We start from the raw sequence: 26,846 nt of genomic DNA, 5'->3' as shown, positions 1-26,846 counted from the left end.
AAGTCACACGTATCAAAACTACAAAGCAGATAACAAAGACTCATTTGCATTGGCCGGAAATCGGACCCGGGTCTCCCGCGTGGCAGGCGAGAATTCTACCACTAAACCACCAATGCTTCTCTTTCAGGGCTAGTCTAGAAGCCCTAGCTGCCGAATTCAGCATAACACATTTTTGAGCATAGCCAGAACACAAGTTTTGAAATGTTGAGTTTCATGAAATCAAGTCACACAAATCAAAACAAGAAATCAGAAAAAAGTAGCTGACCAGGCTGTATCAAAAATGACTGCCTCTTGGAGCATTTTTACAAGGTTGTCATAAAGGAGCAACCTCTCCTGCATTGGCCGGGAATCAAACCCAGGTCTCCCGTGAGGCAGGAGTGAATTCTACCATTGAACATCAATACTTGCCTGCAAGGGCTTGTCAAGAAGCCCTACCTGCCACACTCACCATATGTGCTTAGTATATGGATTCTGTACAAATCATGTTTTGAAATGTTGAGTTTGATTAAATCAAGTCACACGTATTAAAACTATAAAGCAGATAACAAAGACTCCCTTGCATTGGCCGGGAATCGGACCCGGGTCTCCCGCGTGGCAGGCGAGAATTCTACCACTGAACCACCAATGCTTGTCATTGAGGGTTAGTCTAGAAGCCCTAGCTGCCGAAATCACCATACAACATTTTTAAGCATAGCCAGAACACAAGGTTTGAAATGTTGAGTTTCATGAAATCAAGTCACACATATCAAAACAGGAAGCAGATAAAAAGCAGATGACCACACTTAATCCAATGTGACTGAATCGTGGAGCATTCTAACAAGATTGTCAAGAAGGAGCATCCTCTCTTGAATTGGCTGCGAATCAAATCCAGGTTTCGCGTGAGGCAGGAGTGAGTTCTACCATTGAACATCAATGCTTGCCTGCAAGGGCTTGTCAAGAAGCCCTACCTGCCAAGCTCACCATATGTGCTTAGTACATGGATTCTGTACAAATCATGTTTTAAAATGTCGAGTTCGATTATATCAAGTCACACGTATTAAAACTAAAAAGCAGATAACAAAGACTCACTTGCATTGGCTGGGAAACGGACCCGAGTCTCCCGCGTGGCAGGCGAGAATTCTACCACTGAACCACCAATGCTTCTCTTTCAGGGCTAGTCTAGAAGCCCTAGCTGCCGAACTCAGCATACAAAATTTTTCAGCATAGCCAGAACACAAGTTTTGAAATGTTGAGTTTCATGAGTAGCTCAAATGAAACTAAAATTTTTGAAATGTTGAGTTTCATGAAATCAAGTCACAAATCAAAACAAGAAATCAGAAAAAAGTAGCTGACCAGGCTGTATCAAAAATGACTGCCTCTTGGAGCATTTTTACAAGGTTGTCATAAAGGAGCAACCTCTCCTGCATTGGCCGGGAATCAAACCCAGGTCTCCCGTGAGGCAGGAGTGAATTCTACCATTGAACATCAATACTTGCCTGCAAGGGCTTGTCAAGAAGCCCTACCTGCCACACTCACCATATGTGCTTAGTATATGGATTCTGTACAAATCATGTTTTGAAATGTTGAGTTTGATTAAATCAAGTCACACGTATCAAAACTATAAAGCAGATAACAAAGACTCCCTTGCATTGGCCGGGAATCGGACCCGGGTCTCCCGCGTGGCAGGCGAGAATTCTACCACTGAACCACCAATGCTTGTTGTTCAGGTTTAGTCTAGAAGCCCTAGCTGCCGAAATCACCATACAACGTTTTTAAGCGTAGCCAGAACACAAGTTTTGAAATGTTGAGTTTCATGAAATCAAGTCACACATATCAAAACAGGAAGCAGATAAAAAGCAGATGACCACACTTAATCCAATGTGACTGAATCGTGGAGCATTCTAACAAGATTGTCAAGAAGGAGCATCCTCTCTTGAATTGGCTGCGAATCAAATCCAGGTTTCGCGTGAGGCAGGAGTGAATTCTACCATTGAACATCAATGCTTGCCTGCAAGGGCTTGTCAAGAAGCCCTACCTGCCAAGCTCACCATATGTGCTTAGTACATGGATTCTGTACAAATCATGTTTTAAAATGTCGAGTTCGATTATATCAAGTCACACGAATTAAAACTAAAAAGCAGATAACAAAGACTCACTTGCATTGGCCGGGAAACGGACCCGAGTCTCCCGCGTGGCAGGCGAGAATTCTACAACTGAACCACCAATGCTTCTCTTTCAGGGCTAGTCTAGAAGCCCTAGCTGCCGAACTCAGCATACAAAATTTTTCAGCATAGCCAGAACACAAGTTTTGAAATGTTGAGTTTCATGAAATCAAGTAACACAAATCAAAACAAGAAATCAGAAAAAAGTAGCTGACCAGGCTGTATCCAAAATGACTGCCTCGTGGAGCATTTTTACAAGGTTGTCATAAAGGAGCAGCCTCTCCTGCATTGGCCGGGAATCAAACCCAGGACTCTCGTGAGGCAGGAGTGAATTCTACCATTGAACATCAATACTTGCCTGCAAGGGCTTGTCAAGAAGCCTTACCTGCCACGCTAAACATATGTGCTTAGTATATGGATTCTGTACAAATCATGTTTTGAAATGTTGAGTTTGATTAAATCAAGTCACACGTATCAAAACTAAAAAGCAGATAACAAAGACTCATTTGCATTGGCCGGGAATCGGACCCGGGTCTCCCGCGTGGCAGGCGAGAATTCTACCACTGAACCACCAATGCTTGTCATTCAGGGTTAGTCTAGAAGCCCTAGGTGCCGAAATCACCATACAACGTTTTTAAGCGTAGCCAGAACACACGTTTTGAAATGTTGAGTTTCATGAAATCAAGTCACACATATCAAAACAGGAAGCAGATAAAAAAGCAGATGACCACACTTAATCCAATGTGACTGCATCGTGGAGCATTCTAACAAGATTGTCAAGAAGGAGCATCCTCTCTTGAATTGGCCGGGAATCAAACCCAGGTTTCGCATGAGGCAGGAGTGAATTCTACCATTGAAAATCAATACTTGCCTGCAAGGGCTTGTCAAGAAGCTCTACCTGCCACACTCACCATATGTGCTTAGTATATGGATTCTGTACAAATCATGTTGAGTTTGATTAAATCAAGTCACACGTATCAAAACTACAAAGCAGATAACAAAGACTCATTTGCATTGGCCGGAAATCGGACCCGGGTCTCCCGCGTGGCAGGCGAGAATTCTACCACTAAACCACCAATGCTTCTCTTTCAGGGCTAGTCTAGAAGCCCTAGCTGCCGAATTCAGCATAACACATTTTTGAGCATAGCCAGAACACAAGTTTTGAAATGTTGAGTTTCATGAAATCAAGTCACACAAATCAAAACAAGAAATCAGAAAAAAGTAGCTGACCAGGCTGTATCAAAAATGACTGCCTCTTGGAGCATTTTTACAAGGTTGTCATAAAGGAGCAACCTCTCCTGCATTGGCCGGGAATCAAACCCAGGTCTCCCGTGAGGCAGGAGTGAATTCTACCATTGAACATCAATACTTGCCTGCAAGGGCTTGTCAAGAAGCCCTACCTGCCACACTCACCATATGTGCTTAGTATATGGATTCTGTACAAATCATGTTTTGAAATGTTGAGTTTGATTAAATCAAGTCACACGTATCAAAACTATAAAGCAGATAACAAAGACTCCCTTGCATTGGCCGGGAATCGGACCCGGGTCTTCCGCGTGGCAGGCGAGAATTCTACCACTGAACCACCAATGCTTGTTGTTCAGGTTTAGTCTAGAAGCCCTAGCTGCCGAAATCACCATACAACGTTTTTAAGCGTAGCCAGAACACACGTTTTGAAATGTTGAGTTTCATGAAATCAAGTCACACATATCAAAACAGGAAGCAGATAAAAAGCAGATGACCACACTTAATCCAATGTGACTGAATCGTGGAGCATTCTAACAAGATTGTCAAGAAGGAGCATCCTCTCTTGAATTGGCTGCGAATCAAATCCAGGTTTCGCGTGAGGCAGGAGTGAGTTCTACCATTGAACATCAATGCTTGCCTGCAAGGGCTTGTCAAGAAGCCCTACCTGCCAAGCTCACCATATGTGCTTAGTACATGGATTCTGTACAAATCATGTTTTAAAATGTCGAGTTCGATTATATCAAGTCACACGTATTAAAACTAAAAAGCAGATAACAAAGACTCACTTGCATTGGCTGGGAAACGGACCCGAGTCTCCCGCGTGGCAGGCGAGAATTCTACCACTGAACCACCAATGCTTCTCTTTCAGGGCTAGTCTAGAAGCCCTAGCTGCCGAACTCAGCATACAAAATTTTTCAGCATAGCCAGAACACAAGTTTTGAAATGTTGAGTTTCATGAGTAGCTCAAATGAAACTAAAATTTTTGAAATGTTGAGTTTCATGAAATCAAGTCACAAATCAAAACAAGAAATCAGAAAAAAGTAGCTGACCAGGCTGTATCAAAAATGACTGCCTCTTGGAGCATTTTTACAAGGTTGTCATAAAGGAGCAACCTCTCCTGCATTGGCCGGGAATCAAACCCAGGTCTCCCGTGAGGCAGGAGTGAATTCTACCATTGAACATCAATACTTGCCTGCAAGGGCTTGTCAAGAAGCCCTACCTGCCACACTCACCATATGTGCTTAGTATATGGATTCTGTACAAATCATGTTTTGAAATGTTGAGTTTGATTAAATCAAGTCACACGTATCAAAACTATAAAGCAGATAACAAAGACTCCCTTGCATTGGCCGGCAATCGGACCCGGGTCTCCCACGTGGCAGGCGAGAATTCTACCACTGAACCACCAATGCTTGTTGTTCAGGTTTAGTCTAGAAGCCCTAGCTGCCGAAATCACCATACAACGTTTTTAAGCGTAGCCAGAACACAAGTTTTGAAATGTTGAGTTTCATGAAATCAAGTCACACATATCAAAACAGGAAGCAGATAAAAAGCAGATGACCACACTTAATCCAATGTGACTGCATCGTGGAGCATTCTAACAAGATTGTCAAGAAGGAGCATCCTCTCTTGAATTGGCTGGGAATCAAATCCAGGTTTCGCGTGAGGCAGGAGTGAATTCTACCATTGAACATCAATGCTTGCCTGCAAGGGCTTGTCAAGAAGCCCTACCTGCCAAGCTCACCATATGTGCTTAGTACATGGATTCTGTACAAATCATGTTTTAAAATGTCGAGTTCGATTATATCAAGTCACACGAATTAAAACTAAAAAGCAGATAACAAAGACTCACTTGCATTGGCCGGGAAACGGACCCGAGTCTCCCGCGTGGCAGGCGAGAATTCTACAACTGAACCACCAATGCTTCTCTTTCAGGGCTAGTCTAGAAGCCCTAGCTGCCGAACTCAGCATACAAAATTTTTCAGCATAGCCAGAACACAAGTTTTGAAATGTTGAGTTTCATGAAATCAAGTAACACAAATCAAAACAAGAAATCAGAAAAAAGTAGCTGACCAGGCTGTATCCAAAATGACTGCCTCGTGGAGCATTTTACCAAGTTGTTATAAAGGAGCAGCCTCTCCTGCATTGGCCGGGAATCAAACCCAGGTCTCTCGTGAGGCAGGAGTGAATTCTACCATTGAACATCAATACTTGCTGCAAGGGCTTGTCAAGAAGCCCTACCTGCCACGTTCACCATATGTGCTTAGTATATGGATTCTGTACAAATCATGTTTTGAAATGTTGAGTTTGATTAAATCAAGTCACACGTATCAAAACTAAAAAGCAGATAACAAAGACTCATTTGCATTGGCCGGGAATCGGACCCGGGTCTCCCGCGTGGCAGGCGAGAATTCTACCACTGAACCACCAATGCTTCTCTTTCAGGGCTAGTCTAGAAGCCCTAGCTGCCGAACTCAGCATACAACATTTTTCAGCATAGCCAGAACACAAGTTTTGAAATGTTGAGTTTCATGAAATCAAGTAACACAAATCAAAACAAGAAATCAGAAAAAAAGTAGCTGACGAGGCTGTATCCAAAATGACTGCCTCGTGGAGCATTTTTACAAGGTTGTCATAAAGTAGCAGCCTCTCCTGCATTGGCCGGGAATCAAACCCAGGTCTCCTATGAGGCAGGAGTGAATTCTACCATTGAACATCAATACTTGCCTGCAAGTTAGTATATGGATTCTGTACAAATCATGTTTTGAAATGTTGAGTTTGATTAAATCAAGTCACACGTATCAAAACTAAAAAGCAGATAACAAAGACTCATTTGCATTGGCCGGGAATCGGACCCGGGTCTCCCGCGTGGCAGGCGAGAATTCTACCACTGAACCACCAATGCTTCTCTTTCGGGGTTAGTCTAGAAGCGCTAGCTGCCGAACTCAGCATAAAACATTTTTGAGCATAGCCAGAAAACAATTTTTGAAATGTTGAGTTTCATGAAATCAAGTCACACAAATCAAAACAAGAAATCAGAAAAAAGTAGCTGACTAGGCTGTATCAAAAATGACCGCCTCGTGGAGCATTTTTACAAGGTTGACATAAAGGAGCAGCCTCTCCTGCATTGGCCGGGAATCAAACCCAGGTCTCCCGTGAGGCAGGAGTGAATTCTACCATTGAACATCAATACTTGCCTGCAAGGGCTTGTCAAGAAGCTCTACCTGCCACACTCACCATATGTGCTTAGTATATGGATTCTGTACAAATCATGTTTTGAAATGTTGAGTTTGATTAAATCAAGTCAAACGTATTAAAACTATAAAGCAGATAACAAAGACTCCCTTGCATTGGCCGGGAATCGGACCCGGGTCTCCCGCGTGGCAGGCGAGAATTCTACCACTGAACCACCAATGCTTGTCATTGAGGGTTAGTCTAGAAGCCCTGGCTGCCGAAATCACCATACAACATTTTTAAGCATAGCCAGAACACAAGGTTTGAAATGTTGAGTTTCATGAAATCAAGTCACACATATCAAAACAGGAAGCAGATAAAAAGCAGATGACCACACCTAATCCAATGTGACTGCATCGTGGAGCATTCTAACAAGATTGTCAAGAAGGAGCATCCTCTCTTGAATTGGCTGGGAATCAAATCCAGGTTTCGCATGAGGCAGGAGTGAATTCTACCATTGAACATCAATGCTTGCCTGCAAGGGCTTGTTAAGAAGCCCTACCTGCCAAGCTCACCATATGTGCTTAGTACATGGATTCTGTACAAGTCATGTTTTGAAATGTCGAGTTTGATTAAATCAAGTCACACGTATTAAAACTAAAAAGCAGATAACAAAGACTCACTTGCATTGGCCTGGAATCGGACCCGGGTCTCCCGCGTGGCAGGCGACAATTCTACCACTGAACAACCAATGCTTGTCGTTCAGGGCTAGTCTAGAAGCCCTAGCTGCCGAAATCACCATACAACGTTTTTAAGCGTAGCCAGAACACAAGTTTTGAAATGTTGAGTTTCATGAAATCAAGTCACACATATCAAACAGGAAGCAGATAAAAAAGCAGATGACCACACTTATCCAATGTGACCGTATCGTGGAGCATTCTAACAAGATTGTCAAGAAGGAGCATCCTCTCTTGAAATGGCTGGGAATCAAATCCGGGTTTCGCGTGAGGCAGGAGTGAATTCTACCTTTAAACATCAATGCTTGCCTGCAAGGGCTTGTCAAGAAGCCCTACCTGCCAAGCTCACCATATGTGCTTAGTACATGGATTCTGTACAAATCATGTTTTGAAATTTTCAGTTTGATTAAATCAAGTCACACGCATCAAAACTAAAAAGCAGATAACAAAGACTCACTTGCATTGGCCGGGAATCGGACCCAGGTCTCCAACGTGGCAGGGGAGAATTCTACCCTGAACCACCAATGCTTCTCTTTCAGGGCTAGTCTTGAAGCCCTAGCTGCCGAACTCAGCATACAACATTTTTCAGCATAGCCAGAACACAAGTTTTGAAATGTTGAGTTTCATGAAATTAAGTAACACAAATCAAAACAAGAAATCAGAAAAAAAGTAGCTGACGAGGCTGTATCCAAAATGACTGCCTCGTGGAGCATTTTTACAAGGTTGTCATAAAGTAGCAGCCTCTCCTGCATTGGCCGGGAATCAAACCCAGGTCTCCTATGAGGCAGAAGTGAATTCTACCATTGAACATCAATACTTGCCTGCAAGGGCTTGTCAAGAAGCCTTACCTGCCAAGCTCACCATATGTGCTTAGTATATGGATTCTGTACAAATCATGTTTTGAAATGTTGAGTTTGATTAAATCAAGTCACACGTATCAAAACTAAAAAGCAGATAGCAAAGACTCATTTGCATTGGCCGGGAATCGGACCCGGGTCTCCCGCGTGGCAGGTGAGAATTCTACCACTGAACCACCAATGCTTCTCTTTCGGGGCTAGTCTAGAAGCCCTAGCTGCCGAACTCAGCATAAAACATTTTTGAGCATAGCCAGAAAACAATTTTTGAAATGTTGAGTTTCATGAAATCAAGTCACACAAATCAAAACAAGAAATCAGAAAAAAGTAGCTGACTAGGCTGTATCAAAAATGACCGCCTCGTGGAGCATTTTTACAAGGTTGTCATAAAGGAGCAGCCTCTCCTGCATTGGCCGGGAATCAAACCCAGGTCTCCCGTGAGGCAGGAGTGAATTCTACCATTGAACATCAATACTTGCCTGCAAGGGCTTGTCAAGAAGCTCTACCTGCCACACTCACCATATGTGCTTAGTATATGGATTCTGTACAAATCATGTTTTGAAATGTTGAGTTTGATTAAATCAAGTCACACGTATTAAAACTATAAAGCAGATAACAAAGACTCCCTTGCATTGGCCGGGAATCGGACCCGGGTCTCCCGCGTGGCAGGCGAGAATTCTACCACTGAACCACCAATGCTTGTCATTGAGGGTTAGTCTAGAAGCCCTAGCTGCCGAAATCACCATACAACATTTTTAAGCATAGCCAGAACACAAGGTTTGAACTGTTGAGTTTCATGAAATCAAGTCACACATATCAAAACAGGAAGCAGATAAAAAGCAGATGACCACACCTAATCCAATGTGACTGCATCGTGGAGCATTCTAACAAGATTGTCAAGAAGGAGCATCAAACCCAGGTTTCGCGTGAGGCAGGAGTGAATTCTAACTTTAAACATCAATGCTTGCCTGCAAGGGCTTGTCAAGAAGCCCTACCTGCCAAGCTCACCATATGTGCTTAGTACATGGATTCTGTACAAATCATGTTTTGAAATGTTCAGTTTGATTAAATCAAGTCACACGCATCAAAACTAAAAAGCAGATAACAAAGACTCACTTGCATTGGCTGGGAAACGGACCCAGGTCTCCCGCGTAGCAGGGGAGAATTCTACCACTGAACCACCAATGCTTCTCTTTCAGGGCTAGTCTAGAAGCCCTAGCTGCCGAAATCACCATACAACATTTTTCAGCATAGCCAGAACACAATTTTTGAAATGTTGAGTTTCATGAAATCAAGTCACACAAATCAAAACAAGAAATCAGAAAAAAAGTAGCTGACCAGGCTGTATCCAAAATGACTGCCTCGTGGAGCATTTTACCAGGTTGTCATAAAGGAGCAGCCTCTCCTGCATTGGCCATGAATCAAACCAAGGTCTCTCGTGAGGCAGGAGTGAATTCTACCATTGAACATCAATACTTGCTGCAAGGGCTTGTCAAGAAGCCCTACCTGCCACGCTCACCATATGTGCTTAGTATATGGATTCTGTACTAATCATGTTTTGAAATGTTGAGTTTCATGAAATCAAGTCACACAAATCAAAACAAGAAATCAGAAAAAAAGTAGCTGACGAGGCTGTATCCAAAATGACTGCCTCGTGGAGCATTTTTACAAGGTTGTCATAAAGTAGCAGCCTCTCCTGCATTGGCCGGGAATCAAACCCAGGTCTCCTACGAGGCAGGAGTGAATTCTACCATTGAACATCAATACTTGCCTGCAAGGGCTTGTCAAGAAGCTCTACCTGCCACACTCACCATATGTGCTTAGTATATGGATTCTGTACAAATCATGTTTTGAAATGTTGAGTTTGATTAAATCAAGTCACACGTATTAAAACTATAAAGCAGATAACAAAGACTCACTTACATTGGCCGGGAATCGGACCCGGGTCTCCCGCGTGGCAGGCGAGAATTCTACCACTGAACCACCAATGCTTGTCGTTGAGGGTTAGTCTAGAAGCCCTAGCTGCCGAAATCACCATACAACATTTTTAAGCGTAGCCAGAACACAAGTTTTGAAATGTTGAGTTTCATGAAATCAAGTATCAAAACAGGAAGCAGATAAAAAGCAGATGACCACACCTAATCCAATGTGACTGCATCGTGGAGCATTCTAACAAGATTGCCAAGAAGGAGCATCCTCTCTTGAATTGGCTGGGAATCAAATCCGGGATTTGCGTGAGGCAGGAGTGAATTCTACCTTTAAACATCAATGCTTGCCTGCAAGGGCTTGTCAAGAAGCCCTACCTGCCAAGCTCACCATATGTGCTTAGTACATGGATTCTGTACAAATCATGTTTTGAAATGTTCAGTTTGATTAAATCAAGTCACACGTATCAAAACTAAAAAGCAGATAAGAAAGACTCACTTGCATTGGCCGGGAATCGGACCCAGGTCTCCCACGTGGCAGGGGAGAATTCTACCACTGAACCACCAATGCTTCTCTTTCAGGGCTAGTCTTGAAGCCCTAGCTGCCGAACTCAGCATAAAACATTTTTCAGCATAGCCAGAACACAAGTTTTGAAATGTTGAGTTTCAGGAAATCAAGTCACACAAATCAAAACAAGAAATCAGAAAAAACGTAGCTGACCACACTGTATCCAAAATGACTGCCTCGTAGGGGCATTTTTACAAGGTTGTCATAAAGGAGCAGCCTCTCCTGCATTGGCCGGGAATCAAACCCAGGTCTCCCATGAGGCAGGAGTGAATTCTACCATTGAACATCAATACTTGCCTGCAAGGGCTTGTCAAGAAGCCGTACCTGCCAAGCTCACCATATGTGCTTAGTATATGGATTCTGTACAAATCATGTTTTGAAATGTTGAGTTTCATGAAATCAAGTCACACAAATCAAAACAAGAAATCAGAAAAAAGTAGCTGACCAGGCTGTATCAAAAATGACTGCCTCGTGAAGCATTTTTACAAGGTTGTCATAAAGGAGCAGCCTCTCGTGCATTGGCCAAGAATCAAACCCAGGTCTCCCGTGAGGCAGGAGTGAATTCTACCATTGAACATCAATACTTGCCTGCAAGGGCTTGTCAAGACGCTCTACCTGCCAAACTCACCATATCTGCTTAGTATATGGATCCTGTACAAATCATGTTTTGAAATGTTGAGTTAGATTAAATCAAGTCACACGTATCAAAACTAAAAAGCAGATAACAAAGACTCACTTGCATTGGCCGGGAATCGGACCCGGGTCTCCCGCGTGGCAGGCGAGAATTCTACCACTGAACCACCAATGCTTGGTGTTCAGAGTTAGTCTAGAAGCCCTAGCTGCCGAAATCACCATACAACGTTTTTAAGCGTAGCCAGAACACAAGTTTTGAAATGTTGAGTTTCATGAAATCAAGTCACACATATCAAAACAGGAAGCAGAAAAAAAGCAGATGACCACACTTAATCCAATGTGACTGAATCGTGGAGCATTCTTACAAGATTGTCAAGAAGGAGCATCCTCTCTTGAATTGGCTGGGAATCAAATCCAGGTTTCGCGTGAGGCAGGAGTGAATTCTACCATTGAACATCAATCCTTGCCTGCAAGGGCTTGTCAAGAAGCCCTACCTGCCACGCTCACCATATGTGCTTAGTATATGGATTCTGTACAAATCATGTTTTGAAATGTTGAGTTTGATTAAATCAAGTCACACGTATCAAAACTAAAAAGCAGATAACAAAGACTCACTTGCATTGGCCAGGAATCGGACCCGGGTCTCCCGCGTGGCAGGCGAGAATTCTACCACTGAACCACCAATGCTTCTCTTTCAGGGCTAGTCTAGAAGCCCTAGCTGCCGAACTCAGCATACAACATTTTTCAGCATAGCCAGAACACAAGTTTTGAAATGTTGAGTTTCATGAAATCAAGTCACACAAATCAAAACAAAAAATCAGAAAAAAAGTTGCTGACGTGGCTGTATCCAATATGACTGCCTCGTGGAGCATTTTTACAAGGTTGTCATAAAGTAGCAGCCTCTCCTGCATTGGCCGGGAATCAAACCCAGGTCTCCTATGAGGCAGGAGTGAATTCTACCACTGAACCACCAATGCTTCTCTTTCAGGGCTACTCTAGAAGCCCTAGCTGCCGAACTCAGCATAAAACATTTTTGAGCATAGCCAGAACACAAGTTTTGAAATGTTGAGTTTCATGAAATCAAGTCACACAAATCAAAACAAGAAATCAGAAATGTATCCAAAATGACTGCCTCGTGGAGCATTTTTACAAGGTTGTCATAAAGGAGCAGCCTCTCCTGCATTGGCCGGGAATCAAACCCAGGTCTCTCGTGAGGCAGGAGTGAATTCTACCATTGAACATCAATACTTGCCTGCAAGGGCTTGTCAAGAAGCCCTACCTGCCACGCTCACCATATGTGTTTAGTATATGGATTCTGTACAAATCATGTTTGAAATGTTGAGTTTGATTAAATCAAGTCACACAAATCAAAACAAGAAATCAGAAAAAAAGTAGCTGACTAGGCTGTATCCAAAATGACTGCCTCGTGGAGCATTGTTACAAGGTTGTCATAAAGTAGCAGCCTCTCCTGCATTGGCCGGGAATCAAACCCAGGTCTCCTATGAGGCAGGAGTGAATTCTACCATTGAACATCAATACTTGCCTGCAAGGGCTTGTCAAGAAGCCCTACCTGCCAAGCTCACCATATGTGCTTAGTATATGGATCCTGTACAAATCATGTTTTGAAATGTTGAGTTTGATTAAATCAAGTCACACGTATCAAAACTAAAAAGCAGATAACAAAGACTCACTTGCATTGGCCAGGAATTGGACCCGGGTCTCCCGCGTGGCAGGCGAGAATTCTACCACTGAACCACCAATGCTTGTCGTTCAGGGTTAGTCTAGAAGCCCTAGGTGCTGAAATCACCATACAACGTTTATAAGCATAGCCAGAACACAAGTTTTGAAATGTTGCGTTTCATGAAATCAAGTCACACATATCAAAACAGGAAGCAGATAAAAAGCAGATGATCACACTTAATCCAATGTGACTGCATCGTGGAGCATTCTAACAAGATTGTCAAGAAGGAGCATCCTCTCTTGAATTGGCTGGGAATCAAATCCAGGTTTCGCGTGAGGCAGGAGTGAATTCTACCATTGAACATCAATGCTTTCCTGCAAGGGCTTGTCAAGAAGCCCTACCTGCCAAGCTCACCATATGTGCTTAGTACATGGATTCTGTACAAATCATGTTTTGAAATGTTGAGTTTGATTAAATCAAGTCACACGTATCAAAACTAAAAAGCAGATAGCAAAGACTCATTTGCATTGGCCGGGAATCGGACCCGGGTCTCCCGCGTGGCAGGTGAGAATTCTACCACTGAACCACCAATGCTTCTCTTTCGGGGCTAGTCTAGAAGCCCTAGCTGCCGAACTCAGCATAAAACATTTTTGAGCATAGCCAGAAAACAATTTTTGAAATGTTGAGTTTCATGAAATCAAGTCACACAAATCAAAACAAGAAATCAGAAAAAAGTAGCTGACTAGGCTGTATCAAAAATGACCGCCTCGTGGAGCATTTTTACAAGGTTGTCATAAAGGAGCAGCCTCTCCTGCATTGGCCGGGAATCAAACCCAGGTCTCCCGTGAGGCAGGAGTGAATTCTACCATTGAACATCAATACTTGCCTGCAAGGGCTTGTCAAGAAGCTCTACCTGCCACACTCACCATATGTGCTTAGTATATGGATTCTGTACAAATCATGTTTTGAAATGTTGAGTTTGATTAAATCAAGTCACACGTATTAAAACTATAAAGCAGATAACAAAGACTCCCTTGCATTGGCCGGGAATCGGACCCGGGTCTCCCGCGTGGCAGGCGAGAATTCTACCACTGAACCACCAATGCTTGTCATTGAGGGTTAGTCTAGAAGCCCTAGCTGCCGAAATCACCATACAACATTTTTAAGCATAGCCAGAACACAAGGTTTGAAATGTTGAGTTTCATGAAATCAAGTCACACATATCAAAACAGGAAGCAGATAAAAAGCAGATGACCACACCTAATCCAATGTGACTGCATCGTGGAGCATTCTAACCAGATTGTCAAGAAGGAGCATCAAACCCAGGTTTCGCGTGAGGCAGGAGTGAATTCTAACTTTAAACATCAATGCTTGCCTGCAAGGGCTTGTCAAGAAGCCCTACCTGCCAAGCTCACCATATGTGCTTAGTATATGGATTCTGTACTAATCATGTTTTGAAATGTTGAGTTTCATGAAATCAAGTCACACAAATCAAAACAAGAAATCAGAAAAAAAGTAGCTGACCAGGCTGTATCCAAAATGACTGCCTCGTGGAGCATTTTACCAGGTTGTCATAAAGGAGCAGCCTCTCCTGCATTGGCCATGAATCAAACCAAGGTCTCTCGTGAGGCAGGAGTGAATTCTACCATTGAACATCAATACTTGCTGCAAGGGCTTGTCAAGAAGCCCTACCTGCCACGCTCACCATATGTGCTTAGTATATGGATTCTGTACTAATCATGTTTTGAAATGTTGAGTTTCATGAAATCAAGTCACACAAATCAAAACAAGAAATCAGAAAAAAAGTAGCTGACGAGGCTGTATCCAAAATGACTGCCTCGTGGAGCATTTTTACAAGGTTGTCATAAAGTAGCAGCCTCTCCTGCATTGGCCGGGAATCAAACCCAGGTCTCCTACGAGGCAGGAGTGAATTCTACCATTGAACATCAATACTTGCCTGCAAGGGCTTGTCAAGAAGCTCTACCTGCCACACTCACCATATGTGCTTAGTATATGGATTCTGTACAAATCATGTTTTGAAATGTTGAGTTTGATTAAATCAAGTCACACGTATTAAAACTATAAAGCAGATAACAAAGACTCACTTACATTGGCCGGGAATCGGACCCGGGTCTCCCGCGTGGCAGGCGAGAATTCTACCACTGAACCACCAATGCTTGTCGTTGAGGGTTAGTCTAGAAGCCCTAGCTGCCGAAATCACCATACAACATTTTTAAGCGTAGCCAGAACACAAGTTTTGAAATGTTGAGTTTCATGAAATCAAGTATCAAAACAGGAAGCAGATAAAAAGCAGATGACCACACCTAATCCAATGTGACTGCATCGTGGAGCATTCTAACAAGATTGCCAAGAAGGAGCATCCTCTCTTGAATTGGCTGGGAATCAAATCCGGGATTTGCGTGAGGCAGGAGTGAATTCTACCTTTAAACATCAATGCTTGCCTGCAAGGGCTTGTCAAGAAGCCCTACCTGCCAAGCTCACCATATGTGCTTAGTACATGGATTCTGTACAAATCATGTTTTGAAATGTTCAGTTTGATTAAATCAAGTCACACGTATCAAAACTAAAAAGCAGATAAGAAAGACTCACTTGCATTGGCCGGGAATCGGACCCAGGTCTCCCACGTGGCAGGGGAGAATTCTACCACTGAACCACCAATGCTTCTCTTTCAGGGCTAGTCTTGAAGCCCTAGCTGCCGAACTCAGCATAAAACATTTTTCAGCATAGCCAGAACACAAGTTTTGAAATGTTGAGTTTCATGAAATCAAGTCACACAAATCAAAACAAGAAATCAGAAAAAACGTAGCTGACCACACTGTATCCAAAATGACTGCCTCGTAGGGGCATTTTTACAAGGTTGTCATAAAGGAGCAGCCTCTCCTGCATTGGCCGGGAATCAAACCCAGGTCTCCCATGAGGCAGGAGTGAATTCTACCATTGAACATCAATACTTGCCTGCAAGGGCTTGTCAAGAAGCCGTACCTGCCAAGCTCACCATATGTGCTTAGTATATGGATTCTGTACAAATCATGTTTTGAAATGTTGAGTTTCATGAAATCAAGTCACACAAATCAAAACAAGAAATCAGAAAAAAGTAGCTGACCAGGCTGTATCAAAAATGACTGCCTCGTGAAGCATTTTTACAAGGTTGTCATAAAGGAGCAGCCTCTCGTGCATTGGCCAAGAATCAAACCCAGGTCTCCCGTGAGGCAGGAGTGAATTCTACCATTGAACATCAATACTTGCCTGCAAGGGCTTGTCAAGACGCTCTACCTGCCAAACTCACCATATCTGCTTAGTATATGGATCCTGTACAAATCATGTTTTGAAATGTTGAGTTAGATTAAATCAAGTCACACGTATCAAAACTAAAAAGCAGATAACAAAGACTCACTTGCATTGGCCGGGAATCGGACCCGGGTCTCCCGCGTGGCAGGCGAGAATTCTACCACTGAACCACCAATGCTTGGTGTTCAGAGTTAGTCTAGAAGCCCTAGCTGCCGAAATCACCATACAACGTTTTTAAGCGTAGCCAGAACACAAGTTTTGAAATGTTGAGTTTCATGAAATCAAGTCACACATATCAAAACAGGAAGCAGAAAAAAAGCAGATGACCACACTTAATCCAATGTGACTGAATCGTGGAGCATTCTTACAAGATTGTCAAGAAGGAGCATCCTCTCTTGAATTGGCTGGGAATCAAATCCAGGTTTCGCGTGAGGCAGGAGTGAATTCTACCATTGAACATCAATCCTTGCCTGCAAGGGCTTGTCAAGAAGCCCTACCTGCCACGCTCACCATATGTGCTTAGTATATGGATTCTGTACAAATCATGTTTTGAAATGTTGAGTTTGATTAAATCAAGTCACACGTATCAAAACTAAAAAGCAGATAACAAAGACTCACTTGCATTGGCCAGGAATCGGACCCGGGTCTCCCGCGTGGCAGGCGAGAATTCTACCACTGAACCACCAATGCTTCTCTTTCAGGGCTAGTCTAGAAGCCCTAGCTGCCGAACTCAGCATACAACATTTTTCAGCATAGCCAGAACACAAGTTTTGAAATGTTGAGTTTCATGAAATCAAGTCACACAAATCAAAACAAAAAATCAGAAAAAAAGTTGCTGACGTGGCTGTATCCAATATGACTGCCTCGTGGAGCATTTTTACAAGGTTGTCATAAAGTAGCAGCCTCTCCTGCATTGGCCGGGAATCAAACCCAGGTCTCCTATGAGGCAGGAGTGAATTCTACCACTGAACCACCAATGCTTCTCTTTCAGGGCTACTCTAGAAGCCCTAGCTGCCGAACTCAGCATAAAACATTTTTGAGCATAGCCAGAACACAAGTTTTGAAATGTTGAGTTTCATGAAATCAAGTCACACAAATCAAAACAAGAAATCAGAAATGTATCCAAAATGACTGCCTCGTGGAGCATTTTTACAAGGTTGTCATAAAGGAGCAGCCTCTCCTGCATTGGCCGGGAATCAAACCCAGGTCTCTCGTGAGGCAGGAGTGAATTCTACCATTGAACATCAATACTTGCCTGCAAGGGCTTGTCAAGAAGCCCTACCTGCCACGCTCACCATATGTGTTTAGTATATGGATTCTGTACAAATCATGTTTGAAATGTTGAGTTTGATTAAATCAAGTCACACAAATCAAAACAAGAAATCAGAAAAAAAGTAGCTGACTAGGCTGTATCCAAAATGACTGCCTCGTGGAGCATTGTTACAAGGTTGTCATAAAGTAGCAGCCTCTCCTGCATTGGCCGGGAATCAAACCCAGGTCTCCTATGAGGCAGGAGTGAATTCTACCATTGAACATCAATACTTGCCTGCAAGGGCTTGTCAAGAAGCCCTACCTGCCAAGCTCACCATATGTGCTTAGTATATGGATCCTGTACAAATCATGTTTTGAAATGTTGAGTTTGATTAAATCAAGTCACACGTATCAAAACTAAAAAGCAGATAACAAAGACTCACTTGCATTGGCCAGGAATTGGACCCGGGTCTCCCGCGTGGCAGGCGAGAATTCTACCACTGAACCACCAATGCTTGTCGTTCAGGATTAGTCTAGAAGCCCTAGGTGCTGAAATCACCATACAACGTTTATAAGCATAGCCAGAACACAAGTTTTGAAATGTTGCGTTTCATGAAATCAAGTCACACATATCAAAACAGGAAGCAGATAAAAAGCAGATGATCACACTTAATCCAATGTGACTGCATCGTGGAGCATTCTAACAAGATTGTCAAGAAGGAGCATCCTCTCTTGAATTGGCTGGGAATCAAACCCCGGTCTCCCGTGAGGCAGGAGTGAGTTCTACCATTGAACATCAATGCTTGCCTGCAAGGGTTTGTCTAGAAGCTCTACCTGCCAAGCTCACCATATGTGCTTCATACATGGATTCCGTACAAATCAAGTTTTGAAATGTTGAGTATGATTAAATCAAGTCACACGTATCAAAACTAAAAAGCAGATAACAAAGCCTCACTTGCATTGGCCGGGAATTGGACCTGGGTGACCCGTGTGGCATGCAGGAATTCTACCACTGAACAACTAATGCTTGCCTTTAAGGGCTAGTCTAGAAGCCCTAGCTGTCGAACTCAACACACAACGTTTTTAAGCGTAGCCAGAACACAAGTTTTGAAATGTTGAGTTTCATGAAATCAAGTCACAGAAATCAAAACAAGAAAACAGATAAAAAGTAGCTGACCACACTGTATCCAAAATTACTGCCTCGTTGAGCATTCTTATAAGATTGGCATAAAGGAGCAGCCTCTCTTGCATTGGCCAGGGTCTGTAGTTCTCTAGCATAGCAGGATTGAGTGTGGGTTTCTTCAGCAGCGGGGTTAACCAGGCCTCTTTAAATGCTGTGAGGAAGGTACCACTGGGTGGGTATGGGATATAGCGGGCAGGTTGTCGGAAGGTTAGAAGCAAAGACCGTGGAAAATTCCGCTTCAGATAGGAGATAGAAGGAGGGAAACGAATATTCCTCAGAGGTTTGAGCATGCGCAAGAAGTGGCGGATCAGAGAACTGACTGCTAAGTATTCGTTTTCTTCACAAAGAAGGAACCAAAGGCATTAGCCATTAGGTCAGATGAAGGTGGGGGGCAGGCAGACAAAGAAGAGTAGAGAAGGTCTTGAAGAGAGTGCGAGAGTCAGGTGAGCTGTTGATTTTAGAGTGGTAGTATTGGGTCTAAGCAGAAGAGACATCCACGGAGAAGGAGGCAAGAAGGGACTGATAGAGACAGTGGTCAGCAGGATCTTTCGATTTGCGCCACTTCCTCTCTGCAGCCCTAAGTCTGGAGCGATGCTCAGGTAGAACCTCAAAGAGCCAAGGGCCAGATGGCGTGGGCTGGGCCGGTCCAGATGTCAGAGGACATAAACTGTCTAAGCAAGATGTAAGAGTGGAGCATAGAATGTCAGCTGCGTTATTTGTCTCTAACAGAGAGAGTGATTGGGGGAGCATGGAAAAGACCACAGAGGATAAGTGTGAGGGAGAGAGCGTATGCAGGTTGCGCCAGAACGTGACCAATGGGGGAGCATGTGCCGTGACTTGGGGAGTAAGGTCGAGTTCAAGAGTGAGGAGGAAGTGATCGGATGTGTGTAGTGGGGTGACCTGGGTGTGGTAAGTAGAACAGCAGCGTGTGTAGATAAGATCTAAACGATTGCCTGAACTGTGGGTAGGTAAAGCTGGGATTCACTTGAGGTCAAACGACGCAGTCAGGGTGTTGAAGTCCGCTGCCTGTGGTTTCTCAAGGTGGATGTTGAAGTCACCAAGTACTACTAAAGGAGTACCGTCCTCTGGCGATAGATAACTAAAAAATGGATTTCAGTAGGGTGGATGATAGTAACAACATGCGACTCGAAAGAGCTGCTGTCACATGAAGGTGTGAGCTGTTGGAATTTCCAGTCTTTTGGAATGAGCAGACCTGTCCCTCCACCCCTTCCTCTTGTGCAAGGACTGTGGGAGAAAGTGTTGTTGGAGAGGGCAGCCGGAGTGGCAGTGTCCTCTAGTTTAATCCAGGTCTCAGTAAGTGCTAAAACAGAAAGGTCAGAATGTGAAGCAATAGCAGTAATGAAATCTGCTTTTGACAGTTAAACAATATGTAAGGTAGGAAATGAACCCTTGAAAGTAAATCCAGTTATTGTAATGTTAGAGTAGCCTAGGTCAGACAGGCCTAGCAAAAATAAATATCAGGCCTTGAAATAGGCTGGCAAAGTCAAAGTAACTGTATAGTAGCCTAAAGCCCTATTCACACAGGATTAGTATTACCTGGTGACCTCTAGTGATTTGTAATAATTACGGAGGTTGTCTGTGATCTTAATACCGTGCGAATCGGCCATGTCTGTAATTTGTAAAGTAAAAATTCCTCCGCAAATGACCTACCATATTTCACCAAACACCAAGGTCCTTTGATAATATTAGTCCCGTGCGAATTTGCATCTCGGTAATTTGACCAGCATTTGTTACCTGTGCGCCTTTATTTTTTTTCTCAGTTTCTGTGCCTCTTGCACTGCAGCTGTGAAGCGCACATACAGAGACACATCCCTCTGATTTTTTTGGCTTTCATGGTGAAACTTGAGGGCTTTATTAGTATATTTCTGATTTTGATGATTAATATTAAAAATATGCAGAACTGTCAATATTTGCGATCTCCAAGTTTAGGTGGGGCTGTCGTGGTATAGCTAAAGGAATTTCATTTGCGGTGATTTTGCGTGGCTCACTAGTGTGGTATACCTAACCCTTTGTTTATTAAAATAAGATTATTATTTAAATCCAGAACAACGAAATGCACTGAGGTTGTTTAGGCTTGTTAAGTGCAAATTTACAAAGCGTCTGTCAATACAGAACACAGCAGTGTCTTAAAGAAATTAAAATTATACGGTATTTGTGTACGCGCACAGAACGAATGCAATACAGAAGGCAATACATATTAATATAGGATATTTTTAATTTGTATCTATGAAATTAAGTTGGATAGTTCATTTTTTTATCTTTTTTATTTTTTAAGCTTAACTGCTATCAATAATAAGTTATATTATATTCTATGCAGTGCTTTAAGTGGCCCAAAAGAGGTGGCGGTACTCTATTTTTTTTTTTAGCTGACTTGACTCCGATATTGAAGGGGTTTTATATTCAGCAGTCAACAGACGACATTGTAAAAAATAATAAATCCTTTTATAAGTTTGTGGATTTGCTTGAGCTAGAAAGAGCTACTGAACATTAATAAAATATGCAAAAGGATTTTGAAAAAATACCCTTAGAAAGAGCCACTGTAGAAAGAGCTATTATTGAACATAAATAAAATGTGCAAAAGGTAGATATGTGAGTAAAATTTTTAGCATGGTTAAATGCTAAAACTAGTTGTTCAGATAGAAAGAGCTTAAAAAAACTTTAAAATGACACCAAGACCATGATCTATGGGTTCAAGAATAATAAAATACTAGCCATTTGAAACTAGAAAGTTATCAATTTATTTTGTCCCATTGTTTTCCATTTTGCGGGTGGTAAAACTACTTTGCGTGTCGTTCAAATTCATAGAATTTTCGTTCACTTGTTGTTTAGCAATTAAACTAAATGTCTATTACAATTTCAAGAATGTTTTTACCCTGCACATTGCCTGAGGAAATCCGAAGTTGCGTCGAGGGGAACCAAACTGACAGCCGCGACAGCGGAGATTTTCACGTACAGTACCTAAAAAAGGGTATTGGATAAAGCTTTGCGTCTGACCTGCAGTGATATCATTCTGGCTTGGTGGGATGTCAGGCAGCGAGTCCTCTGATTCTGACCTTGTTATTTTACTACTCAAGAGTCTAAACCAAGGAGGGCATATTAAGTGTTCATTGTATTTTAATTTTAACCAAGCAGCTATGGTTGCGCGTTTCACACACAAACACACACCTCCCCAGACCTGACTGACAGCAGCAAAAGCGGCGTATGCGCTTTTTACTTGTAAACTCAAGGGTGTATGGGTAATGTAGTCTCTGCTCTCGGTGGTGTACATTGTGAAGGGCGCTCTGAAAAGCGGCAGCGCAGCCAAAGGATTAAACAGATGTGCAAATGAGCGTTCCGGTTCGCCAAAGGCACGTTCTGGGCGCACGGAGAGGTGGTAGTACGCTCAAGAGCTATATTTGGAAGTGGCGGTACTAAGTACCGGCACGTTCCGGCCCACTTAAAGCACTGATTTTATGTGTTCCTTGGTTGAAAATATGTAGAAAATATGCGAGTAAAAAAGTACAGAACAAAAACATTTAGCTCACGCGGAGCTTGATAGTGTTATGCAAAGCCTCAACATTATATCTGAGAGATAAGTCAGTAAATTTAAGTGAAATCACAGGCTTTGCTTATCCCGTGCGAACCGGCCACACGAAACTCAGACGTAGGTAGGTAATTTCTAAATCACACTAGGTCCCAAGATAATACTAATCCCTTGCGAATAGTACATTATACATATTTGTATTGAATCAATTTGTACCATTTAATCATGTAACTATGTTAAATTGCAATTTTCACAAGTGTGGCCCTCCACTTACTCTGCCAAAGTAACTGTGGCCCTTGGATTAAAACTGTTGCTCACCTCTGGTCTACAGACTCTATTCCTCCCTGAAGCTGCTGTCCATTGTTTCTCATGACTCCCTGCAGCCTCTTCTGGGTACCCCTCAACTCAAAGTGACTGCTCTCATGTTTCCTGGTTCTGAATGTATGTATTGTAATTATTGTATCATAAAAATATAACTCTGTATCTTGTTTGTTATGGATGTTTGTTACATGCTGAAACCACTGTGGTGTGTTCTTGCCTTATTTGTGTTTCTGTTTTAGTTAGTTAGTTTGTTTGTTTGTTTTTTTGTTTTACTTTAGAATGGCATGTTGACTCCATCAGGATTGTAAAATGTAAAAATTCTGCTACACTTTTACTGTGTTTTTACAAAAAGAGATAACTTGTTGGTCAAAACATGTTTATTATTATGTTATTATGTTGTAATTGTTTTGGTGCTACTTAGCTGTATTTTTTAAGTTATGAAGGTTTAAATCAGAAAAAACCAACTGCAGTTGAATTGATATTAATTAACCGTCACTTCATTTCATAAATTAATTATTTATTTTTGTCATCTTGGGATATTCCTAGTATGTACAGGATTTATTTTACATTTGTTCATTCAATCTAATTGCCTTTTCGCTTTTTCGTGCTAACATGTTTATATTGTTGTGGTAGAAGGATTGTCTTTTAAAATTAAATAGGCATGCATTTTATTGTATTGTATTGAATGTTTATTTTTATTAAAAAATTATTTATCTGAAGATGTCCTGAAAACTCTATTTATTTGGACATTACACACCCTATACAGTTCACATTGCATTGCACAAGTTCACAATGCATCAGTAAAAAGTATTCAGAAACAAGTTTCATACTAAAAAACAAAAGTAAAGTGATAACTGATTTATAATCATTAAATATGTGAATAAGGGAATGTGTCAAAAGGTATAAATAACATCTTCAGTTCACCTTCACTGGGATTCGAACCGATGTTTCAGTGCGGCCAACCTGAAACACGCACTGAATTTTTTCTCGCTTCTGATTGGCTAGTCACTGTTCTACAGGTATACATGGCTGGCCCTGGCAATGACAGGCAAGATTTCTACCACTGAACCATCAATGCAGCTGTGACCGACACAGCAACCTGTAAGTTAGCTTCGAGCGCTTTTTCAAACACTGTGCCACCATGTTATTATTCTACGACAAACCAAACAAGCAGTCTGTGGCTGGGAAACACTGATCTAATACATTAAATTAGACGGAATTGTACATCAAGTCAAAGTGAGCTCCTCTGACTATTTAAGTGTAGTTAATATTTTTCTTTATCCATTGTATTGAAGAGAGCTTTAAAATATGTTGATTTACTTAATTTTTACTTTTTGAGCACTTATGTTCTGGGTGCAAATATAAACACAAGTAATACTTACTCTTCAGCCAATGGAAAACATCAAAATACACGAAGAACATGACCTGGAAGAAAAGTAAACATAAATATACAATAGCTATTAAACCAGAATTTATGGCTTCTGTTTTATTTCTTCTACTGTAACGTTGAACTGTGTCCCTATAGATTTAACGTTACCCGCGTCAAACGCCATCGAAATAATGGGTTATAATTAACTAAACAATGTCACATTAATTTAAGAACAAGCATAACACATTTTTATAGAAGGTAAATACAAATAAAATATCTGCACTTAGCTCACAGCTGCGTCGAACTGAGTCAAACTGTCAGCTTACATCAATAGTCAACAACTCAACATTAAAGTTCATAATATATTAGTCATATCGAATTACTAACAACGAAATGAACATTATTGTAAACTTATTTTAATGAAGTAACAAGGAATGAAGGAAAACTTACCTCAGAATAAACGAAAACTGTCTGAGGAGAACATCAGACAGTTAAATCTAGAATGCACGCTGTTTATACTCACGTCACGAGGCGCGCGCCCGCAAATTATAGCTGTGTTCGATTTAATGTGGATGACATTGAAGTACCGCGAGAGCGATCCGAAATTAGACTTCTACTTATGATTTCTCGACGCGCTCTCGCGGTAAGTTGACGACATTCGCTTGTCGGTTGCATAAAGTCATACAAGCCGTATAGCAAAAGATGGGTGCGGTTTCACGGACAGGGATTATCTTAAAACAGGACTAAGCCTTAGTTTGATTAGGCCTTAGTTTCATAAGGAAATATATAGTTTTGATAAACATGCCCTACAAAAAACAATACTTGTGTGCATTGTGAGGCAACCCTGCTGAAAAAACAGCATACCAGCAAAACCAGCATATGTTGTGTTTTGGTGCTGGTTTGCTGAACACAAGCTAAACCAGCATCAGCACCAACATTGGCACCTGCTAATCAGCATCAGCTAACATTAGCACCAGCTAAACCAGCATCAGCACCAGCAAAACCAGCACCAAACCAGCATTAGCCCCAGCATCCCAGCATATGTTGTGTTTTGGTGCTGGTATGCTGGTGACCACCAGCTAAACCAGCATCAAACCAGCATAGACCAGCATAATTCCCATGCTGGTCCATGCTGGTTTGATGCTGTTTTTTTCAGCAGGGAAAACGAAGGGCACTGATGTATTTTAAGATATGTTATTGCAAAATGTATTCCGTTTGGACAGCTCTTACATTTATTTTAGTCAACGACTAGTCTAATCCCTGTCTGGGAAAATGCCCAAATGTGTCAAAGAAAATAACGAAAATAAACTTGTTTAACATTAAATATTTTCTTTTACTAAAATAAACAGAAATGGTGTGCTTTAAAGCACAGGTTTTTTAGATCTTCTTCCTGGGGGATGGGGGGTTCAATTATTTTTTACATATATACAGTAGACATTTATAAAAATAAATTATGGTTTTATTATAGTAAAAGTGTAGTAACCATGGTTTTTGATTTAACAATAACAATATACATTAAAAGAAAATTATCTTCTAAGATAATTACAACCAATCATTATTATAATATTTTAATAATATTTATGTTAATAATTATTATTATTACTATAATTAATGGCAAAATCATGAGGGCTAGCTAATTTGTGTGGGTTTTTTTGTGGGCATGCCCACAGAGGGTTGGCCAACAAAAAATACTCATAGGGCCCAAAAGGGCAAAGTCATAGGGGGCCCGCATGGACTAGCCCCTATAGGGCCCGTGTGGGGTATTCTGTGGGCAAGCCCACTGTAGGTTGGCCCAAAAAAAACCCTCATGGGGGCCCTAAAAGGGCAAAGTCATAGGGGGCCCGCATTGGCTACCCCATATAGGCCCTGTGTGGGCTTTTCTGTGGGCAAGACACAATAATATAACAAATTAATTATTATGGTCTCGACATGCAAATTATCTGTTGCTTCAGTTTAATTCAGAGTACTCTTTTAGTTTGGTGTATTTTGAGTATGACAGTCCCTCTATTAGCACACTGATTCTTGAAACTTTGGCAAAAACATGTCCCACTAAGAAAAGTGCTAATTCTGTTGGAAATTAATGACACTTTCATGAAGAAAAAGAATCAATGTTATAATCAGGGGGTCCTTTGCACATAAGGTTCTTTTATAGGTTTATTTTTTTATTAATTTAATGATTATATGCTGGCCCATCGCCTACAAAATAAGCTGTCCTCGGTTAAGAGATAATCATTTCAACTTGATTAAAAAAGCCAAAAGTAATAATTGAATTGAATAATATATTTACCACATTAAAGAGTACATTGAAATATGTATTAAAAACTACAAACAGTGAGTTTTGAACAATATTTACTATTATTTTGTGATTGCTCAACATGTGTCCCACATATTCGTCACCACCGTCAGATATTTATAAAAAGCAATAAAATCAGACAACTACAGGGTCAACTGCATTCCTGAGGAGCCCATATTCAAACCTTCAGCTCTACTGCATTTTTCAAGATTACTCAAGCTCCTGTATGTTTACTATTTTCTCTTAAACTTGTTCATATTTTGGGACATTGCTACTGTGACAACCATAACATGTCAACATCGTCATCTTTGTATACAAAATATTAGATTAGATTATGAAATAAATGTATCATTCTGTATCATTCGAGGTCTGAAGTAGCTAGCAACAGAGGGGAAACAAGATGGCTAATGTGAACAACTCATCTATTTTTTTTATCTATATTAGGTTTTTGTCACCACCGTCAGATGTCACCACCGTAAGGTTTTCTGTCTTTTCTGTAAGGTTTTATGTATTTTAGGAAGTGATGATTTGATATTTGTTCATCACAGTGCTCAGGATTGTTATTTTTTCGACCAAATACTTACATAAAGTTTAAGCAAGAGGCCACTGACTCGA

At 41.6% G+C, this 26,846-nt stretch overlaps 21 non-coding genes across 21 annotated transcripts; all 21 read right to left on the bottom strand.

The window, feature by feature from the left end:
- Positions 1–45: 45 nt before the first annotated feature.
- Positions 46–116, bottom strand: trnag-gcc (transfer RNA glycine (anticodon GCC)). The gene has a single exon. It is a non-coding gene; the product is annotated as a tRNA-Gly (tRNA).
- Positions 117–557: 441 nt separating this feature from the next.
- On the bottom strand, positions 558–628 carry trnag-gcc (transfer RNA glycine (anticodon GCC)). Its single transcript has one exon. It is a non-coding gene; the product is annotated as a tRNA-Gly (tRNA).
- A 996-nt stretch (positions 629–1,624) lies between these two features.
- trnag-gcc (transfer RNA glycine (anticodon GCC)) lies at positions 1,625–1,695 on the bottom strand. Its single transcript has one exon. It is a non-coding gene; the product is annotated as a tRNA-Gly (tRNA).
- A 953-nt stretch (positions 1,696–2,648) lies between these two features.
- Positions 2,649–2,719, bottom strand: trnag-gcc (transfer RNA glycine (anticodon GCC)). The gene has a single exon. It is a non-coding gene; the product is annotated as a tRNA-Gly (tRNA).
- A 432-nt stretch (positions 2,720–3,151) lies between these two features.
- Positions 3,152–3,222, bottom strand: trnag-gcc (transfer RNA glycine (anticodon GCC)). The gene has a single exon. It is a non-coding gene; the product is annotated as a tRNA-Gly (tRNA).
- A 441-nt stretch (positions 3,223–3,663) lies between these two features.
- trnag-gcc (transfer RNA glycine (anticodon GCC)) lies at positions 3,664–3,734 on the bottom strand. The gene has a single exon. It is a non-coding gene; the product is annotated as a tRNA-Gly (tRNA).
- Positions 3,735–5,752: 2,018 nt separating this feature from the next.
- trnag-gcc (transfer RNA glycine (anticodon GCC)) lies at positions 5,753–5,823 on the bottom strand. The gene has a single exon. It is a non-coding gene; the product is annotated as a tRNA-Gly (tRNA).
- Positions 5,824–6,223: 400 nt separating this feature from the next.
- Positions 6,224–6,294, bottom strand: trnag-gcc (transfer RNA glycine (anticodon GCC)). Its single transcript has one exon. It is a non-coding gene; the product is annotated as a tRNA-Gly (tRNA).
- Positions 6,295–6,735: 441 nt separating this feature from the next.
- On the bottom strand, positions 6,736–6,806 carry trnag-gcc (transfer RNA glycine (anticodon GCC)). Its single transcript has one exon. It is a non-coding gene; the product is annotated as a tRNA-Gly (tRNA).
- Positions 6,807–8,270: 1,464 nt separating this feature from the next.
- trnag-gcc (transfer RNA glycine (anticodon GCC)) lies at positions 8,271–8,341 on the bottom strand. Its single transcript has one exon. It is a non-coding gene; the product is annotated as a tRNA-Gly (tRNA).
- A 441-nt stretch (positions 8,342–8,782) lies between these two features.
- On the bottom strand, positions 8,783–8,853 carry trnag-gcc (transfer RNA glycine (anticodon GCC)). The gene has a single exon. It is a non-coding gene; the product is annotated as a tRNA-Gly (tRNA).
- Positions 8,854–10,074: 1,221 nt separating this feature from the next.
- trnag-gcc (transfer RNA glycine (anticodon GCC)) lies at positions 10,075–10,145 on the bottom strand. Its single transcript has one exon. It is a non-coding gene; the product is annotated as a tRNA-Gly (tRNA).
- Positions 10,146–11,384: 1,239 nt separating this feature from the next.
- Positions 11,385–11,455, bottom strand: trnag-gcc (transfer RNA glycine (anticodon GCC)). The gene has a single exon. It is a non-coding gene; the product is annotated as a tRNA-Gly (tRNA).
- A 441-nt stretch (positions 11,456–11,896) lies between these two features.
- trnag-gcc (transfer RNA glycine (anticodon GCC)) lies at positions 11,897–11,967 on the bottom strand. Its single transcript has one exon. It is a non-coding gene; the product is annotated as a tRNA-Gly (tRNA).
- Positions 11,968–12,972: 1,005 nt separating this feature from the next.
- On the bottom strand, positions 12,973–13,043 carry trnag-gcc (transfer RNA glycine (anticodon GCC)). The gene has a single exon. It is a non-coding gene; the product is annotated as a tRNA-Gly (tRNA).
- Positions 13,044–13,484: 441 nt separating this feature from the next.
- Positions 13,485–13,555, bottom strand: trnag-gcc (transfer RNA glycine (anticodon GCC)). Its single transcript has one exon. It is a non-coding gene; the product is annotated as a tRNA-Gly (tRNA).
- Positions 13,556–13,996: 441 nt separating this feature from the next.
- trnag-gcc (transfer RNA glycine (anticodon GCC)) lies at positions 13,997–14,067 on the bottom strand. The gene has a single exon. It is a non-coding gene; the product is annotated as a tRNA-Gly (tRNA).
- A 1,000-nt stretch (positions 14,068–15,067) lies between these two features.
- Positions 15,068–15,138, bottom strand: trnag-gcc (transfer RNA glycine (anticodon GCC)). The gene has a single exon. It is a non-coding gene; the product is annotated as a tRNA-Gly (tRNA).
- A 1,239-nt stretch (positions 15,139–16,377) lies between these two features.
- trnag-gcc (transfer RNA glycine (anticodon GCC)) lies at positions 16,378–16,448 on the bottom strand. Its single transcript has one exon. It is a non-coding gene; the product is annotated as a tRNA-Gly (tRNA).
- Positions 16,449–16,889: 441 nt separating this feature from the next.
- On the bottom strand, positions 16,890–16,960 carry trnag-gcc (transfer RNA glycine (anticodon GCC)). Its single transcript has one exon. It is a non-coding gene; the product is annotated as a tRNA-Gly (tRNA).
- Positions 16,961–17,965: 1,005 nt separating this feature from the next.
- On the bottom strand, positions 17,966–18,036 carry trnag-gcc (transfer RNA glycine (anticodon GCC)). The gene has a single exon. It is a non-coding gene; the product is annotated as a tRNA-Gly (tRNA).
- Between the last annotated feature and the right edge of the window lie 8,810 nt (positions 18,037–26,846).

This window comes from Paramisgurnus dabryanus, chromosome 18, assembly GCF_030506205.2.
Source record: "Paramisgurnus dabryanus chromosome 18, PD_genome_1.1, whole genome shotgun sequence".
Lineage (NCBI taxonomy): Eukaryota > Metazoa > Chordata > Actinopteri > Cypriniformes > Cobitidae > Paramisgurnus > Paramisgurnus dabryanus.
Note: the sequence above shows the minus strand (reverse complement) of the source record. Positions and strands in the feature narration are given on the sequence as shown.